Source organism: Myotis nattereri, assembly GCF_964212035.1.
Source record: "Myotis nattereri genome assembly, chromosome: 2".
NCBI classification, from domain to species: domain Eukaryota; kingdom Metazoa; phylum Chordata; class Mammalia; order Chiroptera; family Vespertilionidae; genus Myotis; species Myotis nattereri.
This window is the reverse complement of record NC_138076.1, coordinates 107,087,777-107,111,527: the sequence shown is the minus strand read 5'-3', so window position 1 is coordinate 107,111,527 and position 23,751 is coordinate 107,087,777. Positions and strand designations below refer to the sequence as shown.

The following is a 23,751-nucleotide window of genomic DNA, read 5'->3' as shown; positions in this document are numbered from 1 at the left end:
AGGAGTAAAATATTCCTTTTGATTTCTTGCACATGACTTCTGTTCCATCCATAACTCTTCAGAGGGTGTCTATTGCCATACTTCATCATCATCATAATAAAAACACTGACTACTTATTGACTGCCTATATACGGCAAGCCCTGTGTTGGTAGTTTAAATACATTTACAGAAGGGTTAAACAATTTAAATCTTTTTACTGGCTTAATTTTCGTAATTGTGAGTGTTTACCCTCTCTTATAAACGACTAGAGGCCCAGTGCATGAAATTTGTGCACAGGCAGGGTCCCTAGGCTTGGCTGGCAATCAGGGCCAATCGGGGCCTTCCGGCTGCCAGCTGGGGCCTCCCTTCCCCGGCTGCTGGCTGGGGCCTTCCTTCGTTCCATGCTACCCCCTGGTGGTCAACACATCATAGTGAGCAATCGAACTCCCAAGGGGACAATTTGCATATTAGGCTTTTATATATACAGTGGGTCCTCGGGTTATGTCGGTGATCCATTCCTACGGCACAATGTAACGTGATTTTCGCTGTAAGTCGGAACCCACCTACATAAGCACCTAGGTCACTCACATGGAGCACATGCACAGCAGTAATGAAGTGAAACAGTAAAAAAAATTTTTAAAAAAATTTAAAGATAATTCCTGACCTTTGCTTGTGGTAAATAAATAATAAAAAAACATAAAGCACTTATGTACATATATCGAAATGAGGGAACGTTTTTTTTTTTTATAAATAAATGGGAGATGGCGACGTAACCACGAAACAACATACATCGAGTCTGACGTAACCCGAGGACTGTCTGGATATAATAGGGGCTCAATGCATGAATTCATGCACTTTGAAAGGAATTGTGGGCCACGAGGCTGCGGTGGGCACAGGGGTGGGTCTCAGCCCATCCTCTGCACCCCCTCCCAGCCCCTCCCGCCACGGCCCCTGGTCCCATCGGCAGCCCCGCTCCCACCGCCGCCACTCCCACGCGCTGACAGTGCCTGCCCTGCTCACACACACTGGCAGCACAGAGCAGTCGGGACCGGCGCCAGCAGCGGTGCGAGCAGCAGCTCTGGCGCCGACTGCGAGTGTGAGCGGGGCTGTTGCCGGCAATGGGTTCAAGAGGCAGCTGCTGTCCCCAATCGCCCCTCAGGAGCAGGGGGAGGTAGAGAAGCCCTGAGGGGCGATTGTGGCCGGCAGCTGCCACTTGCACCCACTGATGGCACCCAGTGATCGGGACCGGCGCCAGCAGCGGTTGCGAGCACCAGGCTGGACCATGGCGCACGGGCGCAAAGAATTTTTAGTAACTACCAGAGGCTCTCCCCGATGACAGCAACTGGCACCCCGCCTTGGTCTGGGGCCCCCACTCACCTGCCCCACCATCCCGCCACAGCCAATGCCCGCCATGTTCTGTGCGTGCCCCCTGGTGGTCAGCACATGTCATAGCAACCGGTTGTTTTGTTGTTCTGCCATTTGGTTTATTTGCATATTAGCCTTCTATTATACAGGATAGATAGCTACCAATCACTTAACGTGAGGTTTAGAGTACTTAATAACAGCTTTGGGTATTTTATGTGGTAAATTATACAAAGCATAGCGTTTATCATTTTGACTATATTTACATGTACAGTTATATGGCATAAGTACATTCACACTGCTGTGCAGCCATCACTACCATCATCTCCAGAACATTTTTATCATCCTAAACTAAAACTCTGCACCCATCCTATATAATAAAAGCCTAATAATGCAAATTGTCCCCTCAACCAGGGTTCAATCAACTGCCCGCAGCCCCTGCCCCACCACACCCCCCGGCCTGCCAACCTCCCATGTCCCCTCTCCCCGGCAGTGCACAAATTTGTGCCCCAGGCCTTTAGTTAAACAGTAACTCCTCATCTCTTTCTTCTGTCCAGTCCCCAACAGCCATCATTCTATTTCTTGCCTTTATGAATTTGACAACTCTGAGAGGAATCATACCATGTTTGTCCTTTTGTCACTTAGTGGCTTATGTCACTTAGCATAGTGTCTTCAAGTTTCATCCAATTTGTAGCATGTGTCAAATTTTTCCTTTTTTAAAAAAAATATTTGTATTGATTTCAAAGAGGAAGGGATAGGGAGAGAGATATAGAAACATCAATGGTGAGAGAGAATCATTGATTGGCTACCTTCTCCATGCCCCCCACTTGGGACCGAGCCCACAACCCAGACACGTGCCCTTGACCAGAATCGAACCCACAACCCTTCAGTCCACAAGCCGACGCTCTATCCACTGAACCAAACTAGCTGGGGTGAAAATTTTTCCTCTTTTTATGGCTGAATAATATTCCATTGTATGGATATACCACATTTTGGTTAGCCATTCATTCGTTGATGGACATTTGGGTTTTTCCGCCTTTTGGAGATTGTGAATAAAGCTGCTATGAACATGTGTGTACAAATATGTTTGAGTCCCTGTATGTTTGAATCAACATCTTTAGAGTATATAATAAAAGTAGAATTGCTGGATAATATAGGAAATCTTTGTTTAATTTTCGGAATCACCACACTGTTTTTCAGTCACTGTGCCATTTTACATTCCTATCAGCAATGTACAAGGGTCCTAATTTCTCGACACATTTGCCAACATGTTATTTTCTGGGTTTTCTTTAAAATGCTATGGGTTTTATTTGGATTTTTTTATTACATAATTGTCAAAGCTAATGCTTAAAAGTCTCGTTAAAAGGTATCTGAGATGCCCTAGCTGGTTTGCCTTGTTGGATCGAGCATCGGCCTGCGGACTGAAGGGTTCTGGGTTTTATTCTGGTCAAGGGCACATGCCTGGGTTGTGGTCTTGATCCCCAGTAGGGGGCGTGCAGAAGGCAGCCAATCAATGATTCTCTCTTATCATTGATGTTTCTATCTCTCTCCCTCTCCTCTTTGAAATCAAATAAAAAAATATATTTTTTAAAAGATACGTGAAACTTGGCAATATTTCTAACTTTCCCTTAGTATCAGGTCATATTTGAATAGAGCATACATAGGAATCAAGAGAGCCAGCCTGCCAAAACCGGTTTGGCTCAGTGGATAGAGCGTCGGCTTGTGGACTGGGGGGTACCAGATTCGATTCCGGTCAAGGGCATGTACCTGGGTTGCGGGCACATCCCCAGTGGGAGATGTGCGGTAGGCAGCTGATCGATGTTTCTCTCTCATCGATGTTTCTGACTCTCTATCTCTCTCTCTTCCTCTCTGTAAAAAATCAATAAAATATATTTTAAAAAAAAAGAAAAAAAAAGAGAGAGCCAGCCTCCAGGATGAGCTGGCAGATGCAGAACTGCCCAGTCAGCCTGCCAAGGAGGGTGGATGATCAAGGACAAGAGCCAAAGGGGCAGGTGGGGATGATGGAGAAACAATGCATGTCATGTGCATTCTGCTATCAACTAACAAGTATGCATTCATTATTTTATTTCTTAGAATAACCTTCTGAGATAAATATTCTCAATTTCCAGATAAGAAAAACTGAGATTTAGAATAATTAAGTAGCTCTTCCACAGTTATATAGCCAAGTAAATGGAGGCACTATGCTTAACAAAACAATTATCTGACTTGACAGCCTGAACTTTGGACTTTACCTGCTTCCGAGCTCATGGCCTGGAGATGACACGCAAGAAAGGTAGAAAGCTACAGTCGGTCCCCCACTCTTACCTGTGAACTCTCTGGAAAATGAAATGGCTGGTATCTAAGCTCACCACCACTCTTGCTTTTCTTCCTTTAATGTAACAGCTGTATGGCCAAATCCCAGTTAGCTCAAATTAAAGAGCCAAATCTCCAAAACACTGCTGAATAGTGACCAAAAGCCTAGGTTCTCACTGCAGCAGCTGAGTTTTCCACGAATGGATCCTGTGTGGACAACCTATGACCCTGCATCTTGTTGCCACAGCTCTGAAGCCCCACTTTTTCTCCCCTCCTACTTAAGGCCTCTGCTCATAGAGAAACCTCCCCTTTCCCATCAACTGCTCCAAGTGAAACCTCCCTTTTTCACCATTTGCTCCAACTCCTTAGAATCTTCCAGCCAGCTGCCCCATTGGCTCTGCTACCTGTCTGTTACACAGTCTCTCTCCAATAATCATCACTCTTGGAAAAGCAGGTTTAAAGGAGAATCTTCAGATCAGGTTTGACCTTTTTTCCCCCCTCCTTCTTGAAGAAGACCCTTTCATGTTTTTTGTAATACTGGTTTGGTGATGATGAACTCCTTTAGCTTTTCCTACTCTGTGAAGCTCTTTATTTGTCCTTTAAATTTAATTCCAAATGATAGCTTTGCTGGGTAGAGTAATCTTGGTTTTAGGTCCTTGCTTTTTATCCCGTTGAATATTTTGTGCCAATCCCTACTATCCTACCAAACATCTGTTGAGAAATCTGACATTTTTATGAGAGCTCACTTGTAGGTACTAACTGCTTTTTTCTTGCTGCTTCAAAGTTTCTATCTTTGTCTTTAACCTTTACCATTTTCATTTTGTTGTTCCTTGGTGAGGGCTCTTTGAGTACATCTTGTTTGGGACTTTCTGCCCTTCCTGGACTTGAATGATTGTTTCCTTAATAAAGTTAAGGCAGGTTTTTTGTTTCTTTGTTTTTTCAAATAGGTGTTCAATTTCTTGTTCTTTTTGTTCTCCTTCCAGCTCCCCCATGATGGGAATGTTGGAATGCTTTAAGTTGTCCCAGTGGTTCCTTACACTATGCTCATATTTTTTGCTCTTCTGATTAGGTATTTATTGCTTCCTTATTTTCCAAATTACTGATTTGATCCTTTCCCTTACTCTACTATTGATACCCTATAATGTATTCTTCATTTCAGTTCGTGTATTTTTCATTTTCGACTGGTTCTTTTTTATGTTTTCTATCTACATTTTTTTTTCTATCTCACTGTTGAAGTTCTAAGTTCCTCTACTCTTCCCCAAAGGTCATTGAGCAACCTTATAATCAGCATTTTAAACTCTGCATCTGGTAGATTGTTTCACACCATGTTGTTTAGTTCTTTTTCTGGAGTTTTGTTCTGTTCTTTCCTTTCGACATTTTTTTTTTCTCTTCTCATTTTGGCTGCCTCTCTGTGTTTGTTTCTATGTATTAGGTCAGTGAGGGCAAACCTTTTGAGCTCTGCATGTCAGCATTTTGAAAAACCCTAACTTAACTCTGGTGCCGTGTCACATATAGAAATTTTTTCATATTTGCAGCCATAGTAAAACAAAGACATATTTTTGATATTTATTTTATATATTTAAATGCCATTTAACAAAGAAAAATCAACCAAAAAATGAGTTTGTGCGTCACCTCTGACACGCGTGTTATAGGTTCGCCGTCACTGTATTAGGTGGAGCTGCTGTGTCTCCCTGGTTTATTGTAGAGTAGCCTTATGTAGTAGGTATCCTGCAGTGTCCAGTGGCACAGCCTTCTCAATTACCCAAGCTCCCAAGCTCGGCACTCCAGGTGCTCTTCCCCACCCCCTATGTGGGCTGTGTACACCCTCCTGTTGTAGTTGAACCTTGATTGTTGTTGTCACTTCCTGCACATGGAAGTCTATTCTTTCACCAGGCAGGGGAAGCTTTCTGTTATTATTTCTTCAAATAGATTTTCAATATCATGCATGCTCTCTTCTTCTGGCACCCCATAATGTGAATGTTGGTACGTTTGAAGATGTCCCAGAGGCTCCTTACACTATCGTAATATTTTTGGATTCTTTTTTCTTTTTGCTCTTCTGATTGGGTGTTTTCTGCTTCCTCATAGTCTCCAAATAGTGTTTTGATTCCTAGAATCCTCTACTCTATTGTTGAATCCCTGTAAAAAATTATTCCTTATTTCAATGAGTGCATGCTTAATTTCTGACTTTTTTATGTCTTTGAAATTCTTGCTAAGGTCCTTGAAAGTCTCACTAAGTCCCTTGAAGTTCTCATTATATCCTTGAGCAACTTATAACCATTGTTTTGAACTCTGTATCTATTAGTTTGTTTGCTTCCATTTTATTTAGGTGGGTTTGGGGGGGGGTGGGGGGGCTCCTTCACTTGCAACATGTTTGTCTCCACATTTTGGCTGCTTCCCTGTGTTTGTTTCTGTGTATTAAGTATAGCTGTTGTGTCTCCTGGAATTGGTAGAATGGCCTTGTGTAGTAGGTGTCCTATAGGGCTCAGTGGCTTAGCCTCCCCAGTCACATGAACTGGGAACTCTAGATGTGCCCCTGTGTGGGTTCTGTAGCACAGTTTTGTTGTCATTGAGCCTTGCTTGTTGTTGGCGTCACTGGGAGGAGTGAACCTCCAGGCCAGTGGCTGTGAGGACCAATTGCAACTGCATTTGAAGAGATATTTTGCAGGAGACACCCCAATGGAGCAAGACTTGCTTCTGTCGGACTTTGGTGTTCACTATGTCTGCCCCTTGAGTGTGTCACTCGTGGATATGTGGAGTCATAATCTGGTATGGTGTGAAGCTGTCCCCCCGGTGCACTGGCTCTGGGGCCTCCAGAGAGGTGCAAAGTCAGCCACTGCCTGGGGCCACCACGCAGGAACTACAAAGCCAGCTGCAGATGGCTTCTACCTGTTTTGGGCTTGGAAGTGCCCTTGCGAGGCCATCTGTGAATCAAGGTAGCTGCTGTTAGTGCCAGGTCTAGCTGATGCCAGCTGATGCTTATTTGAGAGATATTAGGAAAGTTTGAGGCCTGAGCCAGGACAGGCCATTCATATGGAAAAGCCACTGCAAACAGTTTGGGTTGGGCCGCAAGTTGGATGGGGCAGGGGTCTCCAGGAATCACCTGGATGGAATGAACAATGTAAACCAGGATGATGGAAACTCAGATATGGCTACTAGTCAGTTCTGCGATGTGGGCAGTGTTAGTATAGGAACACTGATCCCTCAGATCACTTCCTTTCTGGGAAAAAGCTTCCCCCAAGTTCTTGCTCTAATGCCAGATAATCCAGTTCCTCTCTGTATTTCCCTCCATTCCCCCAATCTGATGTCCCAGCACTGTAGCTCCGAGGGAGCAAGTCCATGGAAAGTTCATGCACCAGCACTTTAAGAGGAACTGCCTGGGTCTCCAGCAGCCTCCATGTCACTCAGCCATAATCTCCGCTGATATTTGCAGCCCAAAGTTACGGGGAATTCTCTTCCCAACTCTGAATTTGGGCTGAGGGTCTGGTGTGGGGCTGGGACCCCCTTCTCCTCACAGAAGGCCTCCACCGCCGAGATATCCATCCTGCTGCATGTGGGTGTTGGCCCATCTTGGTTAGTGCCTCTACCCCTCCTCCCAGTCTCAATGTGCTTTCTTCTTTATTTACTTCTGTAGTTGTAGCACTTCCATTCAGCCAGCTTTTAGGCAGTTCTGAATGGTGGTGGTTCTGTTATTTTGGTTGTAATTTTGAAGTGGTTGTGGGAGGCCATGAGTACAGTTGTTTACCTATACCACCATCTTGGTTCCCTAAAGTAACCCTTTATTCAAATAGATTTTCAATATCTAAAGCAAATTATTGAGAAGCATATCACCCTTTTAGCTTTTGTAAATAGTATCTATGAAGGGCCACATGTATTATATCAGTAACAACTTAGTTTATGATATTCAGGTATTTGCCTAGGGGTACATTAGTTTACAGATAACAAACAAAATAGAAACAAATTTTCCCAAACAAACCTCTACCACTATGTCCCAATCCCTTTTTAATCTCCATGTTTCATGTAAATCACCGATTCTTTTACTCCAAGTTGTTCATAGTCAAAGTCCCATGCCTTGCCAAGAGCTGCTCCTTAGATGCTCTTTCTATAAGAGATATGCACCCCCAGCACCCCTCTACTCTGCTTCCTCATTTCTCTTTTCTAATTAAGAGGGGAGAAAAGACAATAACTTTTTCTCTTCCACAGTATACTTCATCAAACCACAAATTATGCCCTAGCAATACAGTTTTATATTTGCCTCATTTATTTTAATTTTTTTTTTCAGTATGAATCCATAAGTGTTTATTTTGTTTTATACTACTATAATTAATATGTGTGTTAATTTTGTTATTAAAATTGTTCCAGTTTTGGCCATTGGGAGTTCTTTGAGTTGGCTATGGGATGGTTTTCTTTGGTTTTGTGTTTTGTTTTCTGTTTGTTTTTAACACTTTCTTACTTTCAGACAGTAAAAGATGCTCCTGGCTCATCTTGTTTATTTGCTGCCCCAGCCCTGCAATCAGCCATTTCTCTAGGGACCTCTGTTTCTTTGCTCCATGGGTTATTCTAGCCTTCTCCCTTGACTTATCTATAAACTCCCACTCCAATTGTGAGAAAAGTGGCTGTTCAGTGGAAGTATACATGCATACTATATAGCAGTATAAGAATTATTAAGCCATATCCTCCTAGGAAACAGCTTTATCAACGAGAATACAGCAGTTCTTCTGTACAGTGTCTTTTGCCTTTTAACCCATTGTATGCCATCAGCGTTTGTAGACACAAGCGGTAGACCTTTCCCACATGCCACGCATGTCTATTAAAAAAAAAAAAATGTTTTCCTTAAGTGGCAGCCCTGACCAACTTTGAAATCATTTTTCATGAGCATTTTTAGCTGAAAATATTCAAGAACACCCAAATTGTGAGTAATATATTTATTTTTATAACATTCTTTGCAAATTTATTTTTTAAATTAAATTCAAAATACCGTGGCATGTGGGGATGGTTTCCGTTTTGGATGCGTGGCAGTTAACTGGTTAATCTCAAAGATTTCACTCATTTCCAAAGTTACTTAGTAGGTCAGCAACATTTGTTTTATAGGCACTCCTTCTTCCTCCAGCCCAGAAGGCAAATCTAGTGTCTTCAGTAACTCTTTACTATGATGCTTACCTGTTTACACTTGTAACTTGGAGTCGCCATCTATAATTCTTAACTCATTTAAGACCCTTGAGAAGAGGGAGTGAAGGTTGTTAATGCGTGATTCATGGTTCAGTTTCTTGTCCAGAATCTGTCTCTAGTCATATGCTCCGTCACTCTTTTTTTATTTTTTATGACTGATAAAGCCACCATCATAGGTGACGATTTCTTAAAAATATGTTTTATTGATTTTAGAGAGGAAGGGAGAGAGACATAGAAACATCATTGATGAGAGAGAATCATTGATCAACTGTCTCCTGCACGCCCTACACTAGGGATCCAGCACACAACCCAGGCATGTGCCCTAACTGGGAATTGAACAGTGACCTCCTGGTTAATAGGTTGATTCTCAACTACTGAGCCACACTGTCCAGGCCACTCTTAATATCTTAATCAATGGTCTCATAGTAGAATCATTGTCTCAAACAATGCCTGACGAAAGTTTAGAAGGTTCACTGTTAATATCAACCAGCAAGGATAGTAGCAGGAAGTTTAGTTAGGAGGCTACTAAATAGTTTATGCTTAGACAGTGGGTAGTTAGTTGAGAGGGTAGTGAGAAGATATGTTAGTTCTGTATGTGGTTTGAAAGTATACTAAACAAGATTTGTTAATGGATTGCATGTGGAATGAGATGGAAAGAAAAGAGTCAACAATTATTGAACAGTGCTCTGATGAAGCAACTGAAAGAAGATGCCATTTATTGATACTGGGAAGGTCTGAGTAGAAGCAAGTATAAGGAGGTGAAATCAGAAGTTCACATTTGGTTATGTTACATTTATTATGCCTGTTTGACACTCAGTGGTGAGGTAACCAGTTCAGTAAACCAGTTTTGGAATTCTGAGAAATCTAGAGGTACAACTGAGAGAGTTAATTCATCACGATCTGCAAGCACAGTTAATAGAGAAAGTTCAAGGACTTATCCCAGAGGTATTCTCTAACATAGAGAATTAAAAGAAAAGGAAACAAGATGGTGGTTAAGTAAATGCCTGTCCTAACCACCTCCCACAACCACATCAAAATTACAACTAAAATACAGAACAACCATCATTCAGAATCTCCTAAAATCTGGCTGAATGGAAGTCCTACAACTAGAGAAGTAAATAAGCCTCCTGTGAGAAGCAGGTGGTCCTAGCCACATACCAGACCCCTAGCACTGGGTTCTAGAGCTGGGAAGAAAAATCCCCTTAACTTCAGGCTGTAAATACCAGCGGGATTGTGGCTGCTGGCATCCAAGGTGTTCCTCTTAAAGGGCCTCTGCACAAACTAACAGGATCTCACTTCCTCCAAGTTCCAGTGCTAGGAGGCAGCTTTGGGGAAATCCAGGGAAATAGGGGAGGAATTATACTATCTGCATCAGGGCAAGAACTTAGGGACAGCTTTCTCCCAGATAGAGTGCTCAAAGGGGTCTTTGTTCTTGTGCTGGGACCTCCCTGTATTGTAGAGCTGAGTGGCAGCCATATCTAAGTTTTTATCGGTATGACCCCACACTGTTGGCTCTGTCCGATGATTCCCTGAGACCCTGCACATCCAATTTGCAGCCACACCCAAGCTGTTTGCAGCAACTTTTCCATATGAATGGCCTGTCCTGGTTCAGCCTTCAGACTTTCTAAAATTTCTCAAACAATCAACAGCTGGGCCTCATCTGGGTACTTCCTAGCCCAGTGGTCGGCAGACTCATTAGTCAACAGAGCCAAATATCAACAATACAAAGATTGAAATTTCTTTTGAGAGCCAAATTTTTAAAACTTAATAACATATTAACTTAATTAGGGTACTCCTAAGGCTTAGGAGAGTCACACTCAAGGGGCCAAAGAGCCTCATGTGGCTCACGAGCCACAGTTTGCCAACCACGGTCCTAGCCCAATACAAGTAGCAGCTATCTGCAGATCTCTCTGTAGCTCCAGCATGGTTTCCCTAGGCAGTGGTTTACCTTGCACCTCCTGGGAGACCCCAGAGCCAGTGCACCCAGTGGACAGCTTCAGGCCATAGCAGATTACAACTCTACACATCCACAAGAGACACTCTCAAGGGGCAGACTCAGTGAGCACCAAAGCCTCACTGAAGCAAGTCCTGACCCATATGGGTGTCTTCTGTACAGCAGCTCTGCCATTATAGATGCAGCTGGTCCTCACACCCAGTTGGCCTGGAGGTCATTTCCTCCCAGTGCTGCCAACAGCAATCAAGTCTCAACTTACAAGACTGTGCACACAAACCACACAAGGGCACACATAGAGTGCCCTGCTCAGGTGACTAGAGAGACAGCCACTGGGCCCTACAGGAGCACACCTAATACACAAGGCCACCCCACCAATTCCAAGAGAAATAGCAGTTCTACGTAATACATAGAAATAAACACAGGGAAAAAGCCAAAATGTGGAGACAAAACAAAACAAAACAAAAACATGTTACAAATGAAAGAAATTGAAGCAAGCAAACTAATGGATACAGAGTTCAAAACAGTGGTTTTAAGGTTACTCAATGATTTTAACACATTTCATAACACTCAGGAGTTTTTTCGTGTTTCGTGCGCCATCTGTTAAGGACCTCTCACGAGTGTTCTCATTTTTCACGCCCATGGAAAAAGGAGGGAATCTAGATACTTATGTAAATTTTGTTTGGTCCTTCTTCATAGAGGAAAACGTTTTACACAGTACCATACATTAAAAAAGTACTAGGAACTTTAATTGTTTAATTGTTTTTGTAAATAAAAATGTTATAATTATTGGAAAAAAAACACCTAAAGTGCATTATGATGATTTAAATAACATGCAGTTTGCCCAAAAACGTGCGCTCCCTGGCATGTGCCTTAGAGATTTCTATGCAGTACACAATGTGTTACTGAGAACATCAAGGGAATTAGTGAGACTTTCAAGGATCTTAGTGAGAATATCAAAGACATGAAAAAGGACCAGTCAGAAATTAAGCATACACTAACTGAAATAAAGAATAATTTACAGGGATCCACCAGTAGAGTAGGGGATTCCAAGAATCAAATCAACAATTTGGAATATGAGGAAGCAAAAGAACACCCAATTAGAAGAGCAAAATGAAATAAAGAATACAGAAATATGAAGATAGTATAAGGAGCCTCTGGGACTACTTCATACATACCAACATTCGCATTATGGGGTACCAGAAGGAGAAGAGAGCAAGATATTGAAAACCTATTTGAAGAAATAATGACAGAAATTTCCCCACCTGGTGAAAGAAATAAACTTACCTGGTACATGTCCAGTAAGCACAGAGAGTCCCAAAGAGGCCCACACCAAGATACATCATAATTAAAATGCCAAGGGTTAAAGACAGAGAGAGAATCCTAAAAGCAGCAAGAGAAAATCAGTTAGTACCTACAAGGGAGCACCCATATGATTGTCAGCTGATTTCTCTACAGAAACTTTGCAGGCCAGAAAGGAGTGGCAAGAAATACTCAAAGTGATGAATAGCAAGACATACAACCAAGATTACCCAGCAAAGCTCTCATTTAGAATTGAAGGTCAGATAAAGATCTTCACAGACAAGAAAAAGCTGAAGGAGTTCATCACCACCAAACCAGTATTACATGAAATGTTGAAGGCTATTCTTTAAGAAGAAAAGAAGATCACAAATATGAACAATAAAATGGCAATAAAAACTTTACCTATCAACAATAGAATTTAAAAACCAAAATAAACAAACAAGAAATATAAGGAAAATAATAAACTGATGAATAAAATAGAACCAGAGGCATGGAAACATGGAACAGACTGATGAATTTCAAAGGGGAGGGAGAGGGGAGTAGGAAGAGATTAACCAAACATCTATTCATATATGCATTACCTATGGACGTAGACAATAGGGTGGTGAAGTCCTGGGGTTGGATGGGAAGTGAGTGGAGGGGAGCAGTGGGGAAATTAACGGGGGACATCTGTAATATTCTCAACAATAAATATTTTTAAATAAATAAGAATTAGAAGTGATAGGGAGAAATCAGCAAAGATTGAAAAGGAATACCGGTGATGTAAGTGTTCTGAAGCCAGGAGAAGAAAGTGTTTTAAGATATTGAAGATAATCAACTAATTTAAATGCTGCTTTAAGTGTGGTGGGATGGGGGCTGAGAACAGTTCATTAGAGTTGACTTGGTTACAATAGAATGGTGGGAATAAATATTTGTTTGCATCACTAATATTGGCAATAATATTTTGCACAGTAATTTTTTTTTCCTATTCTTGAGGTTCAGTCATTTTAGTGAACAGTTTCACTTCAAGTGAGTTACTGTTTCATCAATTTGAGGCAAATAATTAGGATTTTCATCGCTTAAGGCCAGCTGATAAATTTGACTAGCATTGTGTTTAGAAAGGCATCCACATCATTTGTTTTAAAATTTAAGTTGTCAGAGAAGTGACCATATATTGTAGTTTATAACTCTGCTACACCTACTTAATGAGTCGAGGTTTGACAAAAATCTTCGCTCTGAGATTCCTTTTACCATGCCCAGTTTCAGTTAATTTTGGTAACTACCAACATTTATTTTATGCTCATTAAACTTTTGAGGAATAAAAGTCTTATGTGAGTGTATGATCCAGAGCTTTCCAACAGTTTTTTAATGTTCTGGCCTGTCCTAGAGATATCAGTGTCTTCCATGTATAAATGTCATCAGAATATTGCAGTAGTCTACAAAGTATATTATATAACAAAAAGTAATAGTTTTGTTACAATCACCTGGCAACCCTGTTTCTTGGTTTTGTTCTTTTCTTTCCTTATCTTCTACCTATATGAACAAGTTGTTTCCATCAAATTCTTTACTCAAATCCAGAGTCCTTTACTAAAGGACCCTCACAAGTTTATTTTTTCTTATTTTTCAACCTTCCTGCTATGAAGTTGACATTTCCCACTGCAGATGTAGATTAAACCTAACTAGAAAATATCAGATTGTTTTACTAGTCCACATGATCAGAAACAAAATTAGTGCAATTTTTGTGGAAGATGAGGGAGGATGAAAGAGAAAACAAATAGAGAGGAGAGATCTGGAGATTATAAAGATGGATTCTAGATTGGGGCCTAATAAGCCATAAGAATATGTATTTAATAACTGGAATAATAGCCCAGCTAGTGTGGCTCAATGGTTGAGCATCGACCGATGAACCAGGAGGTCACGGTTTGATTCCAGAGCAGGGCACTTGTCCAGGTTGTAAGCTTGACCCCCAGTAGTGGGTATGCAGGAGGCAGCTGATCAATGATTCTCTCTCATCATTGATGTTTCTATCTCTATCCCTCTCCCTTCTTCTTTGAAATCTTTAAAATATATTTTTTAAAAATAACTGGGATAATAAATGGGATATTGGATGGGGGTGGGTAAAGTGGAAATGCATGAGTTAGTATTTTACATGTTACTACTACTACAAAAGTTACTTTCCTAATAGTACTAACATGTTCAAATTATCACGTATGCTTAAATTTAGGCAATACCTCATCTTACCAATGAGATGATCCAATAAAACTTTTGGGGAGTATAGACTTACCATAATATGTATAAACTTTTAATGATAGATCAAATAGTAAAATTTCTATTTGGAAAATGTATTTTAGCAAGTTTACATAAACATTTGAAATTTTTTTTTCCACACAATGTTTTTATTTTTATTCATCTGTAAGCAAACAGCAGAATTAACACAACATTTAGCAACTCCAGACTGGCTTTTGTTACACCAACAAAGGGTGATAAATTTAACAGGCACAGACTAACGGATTTCAGATAACCTCTCACCCAGCCCTGTAGCTCAACAGAAAAGGAACTCTCCAGATTGCTTTTTCCATTACTGCTCTTCAAAGGATACTGCTTTAAATTCTGGGTTGTTATTCTAATACTAGAGGCCCAGTGCACAAAAATTCATGCACTGGAGGGGGGTGGTCCCTCAGCCCACCCAGCCTGCACCCTCTCCAATCTGATCCCTCTCACAATCTGGGACTGCTGGCTCCTAACCACTTGCCAGCCTGATGGCCCCTAACCACTCCCCTGCCAGCCTGATTGACACTTAACTGCTCCCCTGCTGGCCTGGTCACTCCCAGTTGCCCTCTCCTGCAGGCCCAATCGCCCACAACTGCCCTCCCCTACCAGCCATCTTGTGGTGACCATCTTGTGATGATGTGGGGGCAGCCATCTTGTGATGACATGAGGATGTGAGTGCCACTTAGGCTTTTATTAGTATAGACTAGAGGCCCAGTGCACAGGATTTGTGCACTCGGGGAGGGGGGCTGCTCCCTGACTCCGGCCTGCGCCCTCTCACAGTCAGACATCCTTAGTGCTGCCACGGAGGCGGAAGAGGCTCCCGCCACCTCCGCTGCATTGGCCAGCCATGAGCCGGCTTCCGGCTGAGTGGTGCTCCCCCTGTGGAAGTGCACTGACCACCAGGGGGCAGCTCCTGCCTTGAGTGTCTGTCCCCTGGTGGTCAGTGCGCATTATAGCAACCAGTGGTTCTGCTGTTCAATCAATTTGCATATTAGCCTTTTATTATATAGGATTAACAATCTGATGACCATATCGTAGTACCAAAATAGCCCTGAAAATGGAGTTCAAATTTGATCAAAACAAATCCAGGGTGTGTGAACCTGTACAATTATAACGGACAGGTAGAAGGAAAAGTCACCCTGCAGCTCTATCTACTCAGGTCTTGCCTGTGAGAGTGGGAACAGGGTAAGAGGAGAAATCAACATGCATCACTGAACTTGAGAAAACTGCTTGGGGCCCCTGGGGCAAATTCTGTCTCCTGGCTTTCCCCTACTTCCCAGCCAGCTGCTCATAGAGCTTGGGCACATAGTCATCCCATTCCGCCTGGTAACACATGCCGTCCACTGGAAACCTAAGGTCATACTTTTTGCAGAAAGGTGCCACCTTGAATTTGCCACAGTGGTCTCCAGATCAGTTGCTGAGAATGGGCTCGTCATACTTCAGCGGCTTGGCCTGCTCGTAAATCAGCCAGATATAGTGGTGAAGGCCTGTGCCCTTAGGAGGCTCAGAGCCCACATAATCAGAGAGGACGGTGCCACTGCTGATGTCATTGCCCTTCATGTTGACCACCAGGAAATGGTGCCATTCCCTAAATTTGGGGTCCTTTCTGTTTGGAGCATCTGAGTCTATCAAGACCAGGGTGTAGAGTTTACTTGGATCAACGCCATCCCATGAAATACCAGTAGGCTGGTTCTTAATTAACCTGGGTGGGCATCAGCTCGTTGACCTCTGCTCCGGAGTATTTGACCTGCAGCGGATCCACTTCCTGCAGGCTCAGGGGCCCGGACCACTGGCTGAGGTCCACCGGCATCATGGGGCAAAGTGGGGACAACTAGAGAGATGCAGGGGAACCAGGAGCTGGCCAACAGCACCAACTGGAAGTGGTTTGCAAACAGGCCAGAGACCGAGCAAGCCCACTGCGGGGGGGTGGGGGGGTGCACAAGAGCCACCCCCGTCACCCCTCCACCTTCATGAATTTTTTTTTAATTTGGAAACTAGAGGCCCGATGCATGAAGATTCATGCAAGAATAGGCCTTCCTTCCCCTGGCTGCTGGCACCGGCTTCCCTCTGGGACCTGGGCCTTCGCTCCAGGCTGGAGCCGCCTCCCACCTTCGCTCATGGCCGGAGCTGCCTCCTGCCTTTGCTCCAGCCCTGTTGCTCTCCTGTAGCTCCCTGAATCCGCCCCCTCCTCCCCCCCATAACAGGCATCCCACCCTGTCCCCCCGCTCAGCGCCTGCACACACGCACTGTCCAGAGACCCGGAGCGGCCAGGGTGGGGTGGAACACCTGCATTGTCACCATGACAACACAAGCGACCCAGCCCAGCCACCGCCATCTTTGCAATATGCAAATTACAAGTGTCAATTTGCATGTTCCCTCCTTATTGGCTGTGGGTGCCGCCATCTTTGTCGTGAATTGATGGGCCATTTGCATATTCCTTCCTTATTATATAGGTTAATTGCTTTTTTCCTGTTCTTATTTCCAAAAATAATTTGTTCATCATCACTAGAACCACTTTTGAACATTCAGATATAGTTTTCTAGAGCACTTAAGCCTCACTTCTGTCTTAAGGTTTTGAATCTACTTTTGATGCTGATGCTATTTTCTGAAAATTTATCCTAAATCACAGGTACCTGTTCATTTAATAGGATAGTTGGGTTTTCAGTTGCTCTATAGGTGTATATTCAACATAAATACTTACACATTTCTATTTCCAGTGATTGTTATAATGACAATTAACACTTGTAATTTATATTACACCCAAAGCAATTGCTGAATCATTTTAAAACAGTGGTTCTCAACCTGTGGGTCGCGACCCCTTTCACAGGGGTCGCCTAAGACCATCGGAAAACACATATAATTACATATTGTTTTTGTGATTAATCACTATAATTATGTTCAATTTGTAACAATGAAAATACATCCTGCATATCAGATATTTACATTACGATTCATAACAGTAGCAAAATTACAGTTATGAAGTAGCAACGAAAATAATTTTATGGTTGGGAATCATCACAACATGAGGAACTGTATTAAAGGGTCGCGGCATTAGGAAGGTTGAGAACCACTGTTTTAAAGTGTTCTTTTTGTCTCCTTGTAAAGTGGGTTGAATCAGATGACATCTGTAAACATCTAAAACTGGCATTGATTAGGGTTATTTCAGGCTGTTGTCTCTTCCCTAATTACTGCTCTCTGAAAATAAAACAATTGAGCGAGTATTTACATTCAACTTTATTTTGTGAAAGAATTTGCTGAAAAATCTTTTCCTCAGCCCAACAAAAGCATACTTAGTTGTTTGCCAGTTGTGCTTCTGAAACATTCCCTCACTATTCTGTGCATTTTCATTCTTATTTGATCTCTATCTTAATCTATTGCGATCAACAATCCTTGTCCTCAGCTTTGTAGTTTCGATAACTGGATGATGTCATTAGGCCCAGAGTCTCAAAATGACATTTTATTTACTGAAAACAGGGTTGATAACCTTTATGGTCATTATATTCACACCTGCCATTTCACACATACCACCTTCCTAATACCAAGACCCACTTAGTAATTAAGGAGCTGAGTATCAGAAGAGAATGAATTAGTCTTGAGGGGATAATTTCTCCTAGGCCTGATTAGATATTGCTGCCTCACAACAAAGATCATCACAGTGTCTCCCTCAGGATAAAGAACTTGATAAACTCCCTTGTGGCATCTTTCCCATTATAAATAGCATACACATATTTTTGGTTATACCGTTTTTTTAAAAAATGAATGGTATTATTTTCTTAGTTATAATCACACCCTGGTCATTCCTAGTTTGTCCTGACTTTCCAGATTTCTTCTCTTGATTGAATTTCTGACATTTCTGAAAACTTGAATCATACATTCATCTGTTAGACCAGTTGTTCCCACTGGCTAATTTCTTTCCGTTTTCATTTTTAACATTTCATTCTTAAAGATAAACAACATTTTGCTCTTACTGGCTCCCTTGTGTGTACTGGCTGAGTACTACTCATTCTTCAACTTCTGCTAATCTCCACAGCAGCATTTTCTGCTGTCCTAATCATAACATTGAATTGATTAAAAATTATTTTTTTCCTAACCCCTTTCTATGTCTTATGTTTCTTAAGGATAAGATTCTCATTATCCTCTTTGCATTTCCTGTACTTAACACAGAGCCTGGCACTTAGGCAATTCATATGCATGGCTTGCCTTTCCACTTCTGTCATATCCCACTGTCACATTCCCCAAAATATGGTGAACTGGTTGAATTGTTTAGTTAAAAGAACCCCAACCCTCAGCCCCCTACACACATCAAAGTTACATATGAAGTTTTCAGTGTATATGTATTTTTGTCGTTCTCATGCACGAGAGCAGGACACAATCAGACATGTCCACTTTATTTTTATGTTTTAATCCTCACCCAAGGTTATTTTTCCATTGATTTTTAGAGAGAGTAGAAGAGAGAAGGAAAGACAGAGAGTAATATCGATGTGATAGAAACACATCGATTGTTTGCCTGACCAGGGCCCAGGCCGGGAGGAGCCTGCAACCTAGGTACAGGCCCTTGACGGAATCAAATCCGGGACTCTTTGGTCCTCAGGCCGATGCTCTATCCACTGAGCCAAACTGGCTAGGGCCAGACATGCCCACCTTAAACTTCTAGAAGCTTATTTCTAGGACCTTATTTCAAGCATCGAGTCTATTGCCTCTATCCCCCTCCCACCTATCATTTATTCAACTTTTATCATGTTTTTTTTGTTTATATTGTAATCTTTGGGGGGGGGGGATTGAACTTAACTAAAATTTTCTTGTTCTATTTCTTTTAACACATACTGTTAGTTGCAAAACACATACTGTTAGTTGCAAAATCTTGTTAACTCTACTTCTGAAATTCTCTTTGTGCTTTTTATCCTTCCCATTTCTACTGTCATCATTCTATTATTGGCCCCATCACTTCTTCCTTGGACTAAATCAGGGATCTTCTCACCCTAGTCCAGCGGTTCTTAACCTGTGGGTCACGAACAATGAAAATACATCCTGCATATCAGATATTTACATTACGATTCATAACAGTAGCAAAATTACAGTTATGAAGTAGCGACAAAAATAATTTTATGGTTGGGAGTCATCACAACATGAGGAACTGTATTAAAGGGTCGCAGCATTAGGAAGGTTGAGAACCACTGTGGCCTAGTCTCTCTCCATAAAATGTGTCCTGAAAACCGTATCAGGACTAACCTTCCAAGTTTGATTATTCTTTCTTTTCTCTGTTCAAAAACATTCCCTGTTTTTTAGTGGCTCCCCAGTACCAAAAATAATTTCCAACTAACCCAGTACTGAATTCCTAATGGCAGAGAATAAAAACTGCATAACATTTGAGGTCTAGAGTGATGGTCTGAAGAAATTCCAAACATAAGTTGTCTGATGAAGTCTTCTGTTTTATTTTTTTAATTTATGAAATGTTTAAGTTACAAATATCTTCCTAAGCAAAACAATGACAACAACAAAAAAGCAAAGTAAAACCGACACTCTAGGAAGCTTTGCCATTTTCACCTAGTTCCTGTATTCTGTGGAGCCCGGGGAACACATAAGCAATGAAGTCTAGATTACTCAATCTGGTATCTGAGGCTGTGTATGGTGTGCCAAGAACCTGCTTTTCCAGATTTCTTCTCTGCATGGCCATGCTTGTCCAGTACTAACCTCACTGAACATGTTGAAGCTTTCCAACTTTTTCAGTGCTCAGGAATTGTTATGGGCTTTTTTAGGGGGGGTGGGGGGTTGGGGAGAAAAGATCCATGAAACTTCTAAGCCTTCTATTACTTCTGGAGCCAGCATTGGTAATTTATAACTTCTCAGTAAATCATATTCTTCTAGATTTGCACATTCATTGGTGTAACTTGTATTTTCATTTAGCCTGATATTTTAAGGTAGCAGTCATATTTGAGGGGAGGAGCTATTTTGGTTTCCTTTAGGTTTGTACCCAACATTATCACCAGTGACACAGCTGTTTCATGGGTCCAGATTAAGAGGAATGGTGTAGTTGCAGCAGAGCAGCAATACAGACCTACTGGCCTTTGGGAAAGTCTCTCACCATTATACCCACTCAAACTGATTTATATTTCACAGTCTAAATTGGCAAGAGGCGGGCCTTTGGGATTAAATTAATTTATACCAAGTTAGAAAGCATCAGCTGCAAAATTCAGCGGTGCCTTCTGGAGGCTAGTATGCTTGTTTCTTCATGTAGTCTAAGCCTACACTCCAGGCATTCTTTCTTTGATAGAAGCTGGGATGATCCTTCAGAGGGCCTGCTTTGCATCTCCTTTATGTAAGCGAGGTTCTAGGTCCTATACAGAAGCCGCCCCCATCTTTGACTGAGACACTTGATACATGGCAATTGGTTCTTGTGCAAATTAAAAAGTTTGTAGCCTTCTAAAATCAAATACAACATACATTACTTTCTTTAGGCCATTTTTTCTTCTCCTTAAGTAAACTTAAAGGAATTAGTATGCCTGAATGTCAGTAGTATAAATCTGTCAGCTTTATCCTAACTTGAAAGTTGAGGAAAAGAAAGGTTTCTCTCAAGCATCATCTTTAACAGAAGTTAAAGAAAATTTCTATAGGGATTAGAAGTGTTTCAAGCAATAGGAAGTATCTGTAATGTTATTTAAGAAAAAGTGTTCTCCTGGCCAGTGTTTCTCAGTGGTTAAAGCGTTGGCCCACATACCGAAGGGTCACAGATTCTATTCCCGATCAAGAGCACTTACCTGGGTTGCAGGTTTGATCCCCGGGTACAGTCAGGGCAGTTGCAGGAGGCAACCAATTAATGGGTCTCTCTCACATCGTTGTTTCCCTTTCTCCCCCACCCCACCCCCCTGCTCTCTTTTAAAAAAAAATCAGTGAAAAAAATATCCTCTGGCGAGTGTTTACAATAAATAAATAAGGAAGGAAGGAAAGAAAGAAGTGAACGGGGAAGAGGAAAGAGGAAGGGAAGGGAGAGAAAGAAAAGGTGTGAAGTGGGTGGTACATTAAAGAAATTAGTGCATGGCTGGCATGGCTCTGTGGTTGAGCGTCGACCTATGAACTAGGAGGTCATGATTTGATTTCTGTGCACATGCAGTGGTTGTTCGCGTCTGGATCCCCAGGGTGGGGCATGCAGAAGGCAGCCAGTCAATGATTCTCTCTCATCACTGATGTTTTTATCTGCCTTCTCCCTCTTCCTTCCTCTCTGAAATCAATAAAAATCTATTTTTTAAAAAGAAATTAGTAATATTCTATTTATGTCAGTTTTCAGTCTGGAGACAATCTTCGTTTATTAGGCAGGTGGGAATTTTTGAAGTGAAGAATTTTTTTTTCATGGCATATGCTCCATTCTCTCCTTCCCTGTAACCTGCCAGAGTTTGGAGTTGTTCTCTTTGCTCAGTCCTGAGTTCTTTTCCCAGTAGCCACTGCTTGTTCTTTTTTTTTTTTTTTTTTTTTAATATATTTTATTGATTTTTTACAGAGAGGAAGGGAGAGAGATAGAGAGTTAGAAACATTGATGAGAGAGAAACATCAATCAGCTGCCTCCTGTACATCTACTGGGGATGTGCCCGCAACCCAGGTACATGCCCTTGACCGGAATCGAACCCTGGACCCTTCAGTCCGCAGGCCGACGCTCTACCCACCGAGCCAAACCGGTTTCGGCCACTGCTTGTTCTTGAGGATGGAGGAGGTGGATCGATTTTTAACAGTGTTCTCTAATGAACTGTGACGCCAGCTGCAGAGGGCAAATTCTGTTACTCCCTCCAGCTACTCTTAAAGCTGCAGAGCAGCAGTCGGCTCCCTTCTCAGTGCTGATTTGTTGATTTTTCTGCACACACACCCCTTCCCAGAACTTCTTGTCAAAGTTCAGGTTTCTGTGCTCTCACACCTCAGTGCTCACAGTGAAAAGGAAATACAAAAAGGGAGGAGAGAAAGTAGGGGAAAGGGAAGGGAGGGGGCTTTTTAGACTTTTTTAAGTCTAAGACTTAAGCTCTGGGTGGAAGGCATGAGTAGTAAGGCTTTGAATAAAATGGGTTTCCAAATAGTTTCTATTGGGTCATGAACATGGTAGGCCACATAATAAAAGAATATGAATCTTTATTGTTCTGAAACCTCCAAATTTTGGGGGGGGGGGAACACTTTCTATCTCTTTAGTAGTTACTTTTTTCTCTCCACACACTATCATTGTGAGGAGGAAGATGAAATAATTGTAATATTAATGTGTTATAGAACATTTACTGTGTGCCAGGCTCCCCTAGCTTTTATAAAGTGTTACCTTATTTAATTATTGCAACAACCCTTGGAAGTAGATACTTTTAATATGAGTTTTTTTCAAAATTGTGATAAAAAACCACATAACATAAAATTTACCATCCTAACCATTTTTAAGTTTACAATTCAGTAGTGTTAAGTATATTTCCATTGTTGTGAAACAGATCTCCAGAACCTTTTCATCTTGCAAATCTGACTCTAAGTAAAAAAATGTTTAATAATCCAGTTATTCTGTTCAGCAGGATTAATATTGCTTTCCTATTTTCTTCTTCTTTGCCGTCTTTCTGTAACATTCCGGATCTGTATGCACTGTACGGTGGTGAAAACTGAGGCGTGTGTCAGTGTGCCTTAGTTTATCATTCAGTACAGACTCCTAAGGATTCACAGTTACTAAGGGGACAGAGAAGAAGCTGTGCCCTCTGGGGGGCGGGGGATGCATCACCTCGTCTTTATTCTGATCTTTATTGATTCTGCTAGAGGGGAAAAGCTCACTGGTAACTTTGTCACCTCAAAAGTTACCATAGGTCTGCTTATTTTTTGGTTGGTTAACTAGGTAGCTCTGATTTATGAAGCAAAATATTATAGAAATAAATTTTTAAGAGCAATTTTATATTTTGAGTCCCATTTTCTTACCAATTTAAGAGTTTCTATATTACATCATTAAAATGGTTAGGCAAGGGCAAGGGGTTAAATTATTTTTTGAAATGACACAGAGTTCCTCTCAATACTTTTTGAGAGACAATTCAAGTCTGCTCAGTTGTCATTGGAAGAACTGATCCAACATCCTTGATATTTTACCTTCTGTGTCTTCTCTAGTTGCTAATGCACATCATAGTTGTTCTGGAAAACGCCAAGCCCAGTTTCACTGGGAAGAAATTTTTACCAATTCCATTTAGCCCGCCCACCACACTTGGACAGATCATTGGTAATATTTTGGGGCAGGTCATTTATAATATTTTTTCAAATTAAGATAGGAATGTTAGCCCCAAGTTTCTGCTGAGAATGTTAAGAAAACTGTGGTTGAATTGCTAATTAAACCTTGGTACTGAGGCAGGTGGAATATGTAATGAGAAAAATTTTCTTTACTTTTTAAACCTCAGATGCACAGATTTTTGTTAGTCATAATTCTTGGTTCATAACATATT

The 23,751-nt window shown here is 41.5% G+C and overlaps 1 protein-coding gene and 1 pseudogene across 2 annotated transcripts in view; one reads left to right on the top strand and one right to left on the bottom strand.

Annotated features, from left to right (window-relative positions):
- Window positions 1-23,751, top strand: part of CECR2 (CECR2 histone acetyl-lysine reader) — a 221,925-nt gene that overhangs the window by 128,637 nt on the left and 69,537 nt on the right. The window lies entirely within an intron of this gene.
- On the bottom strand, window positions 15,593-16,133 carry LOC308514129 (phosphatidylethanolamine-binding protein 1-like; annotated as a pseudogene). Its single transcript has one exon. The product of its transcript is annotated as a phosphatidylethanolamine-binding protein 1-like (transcript).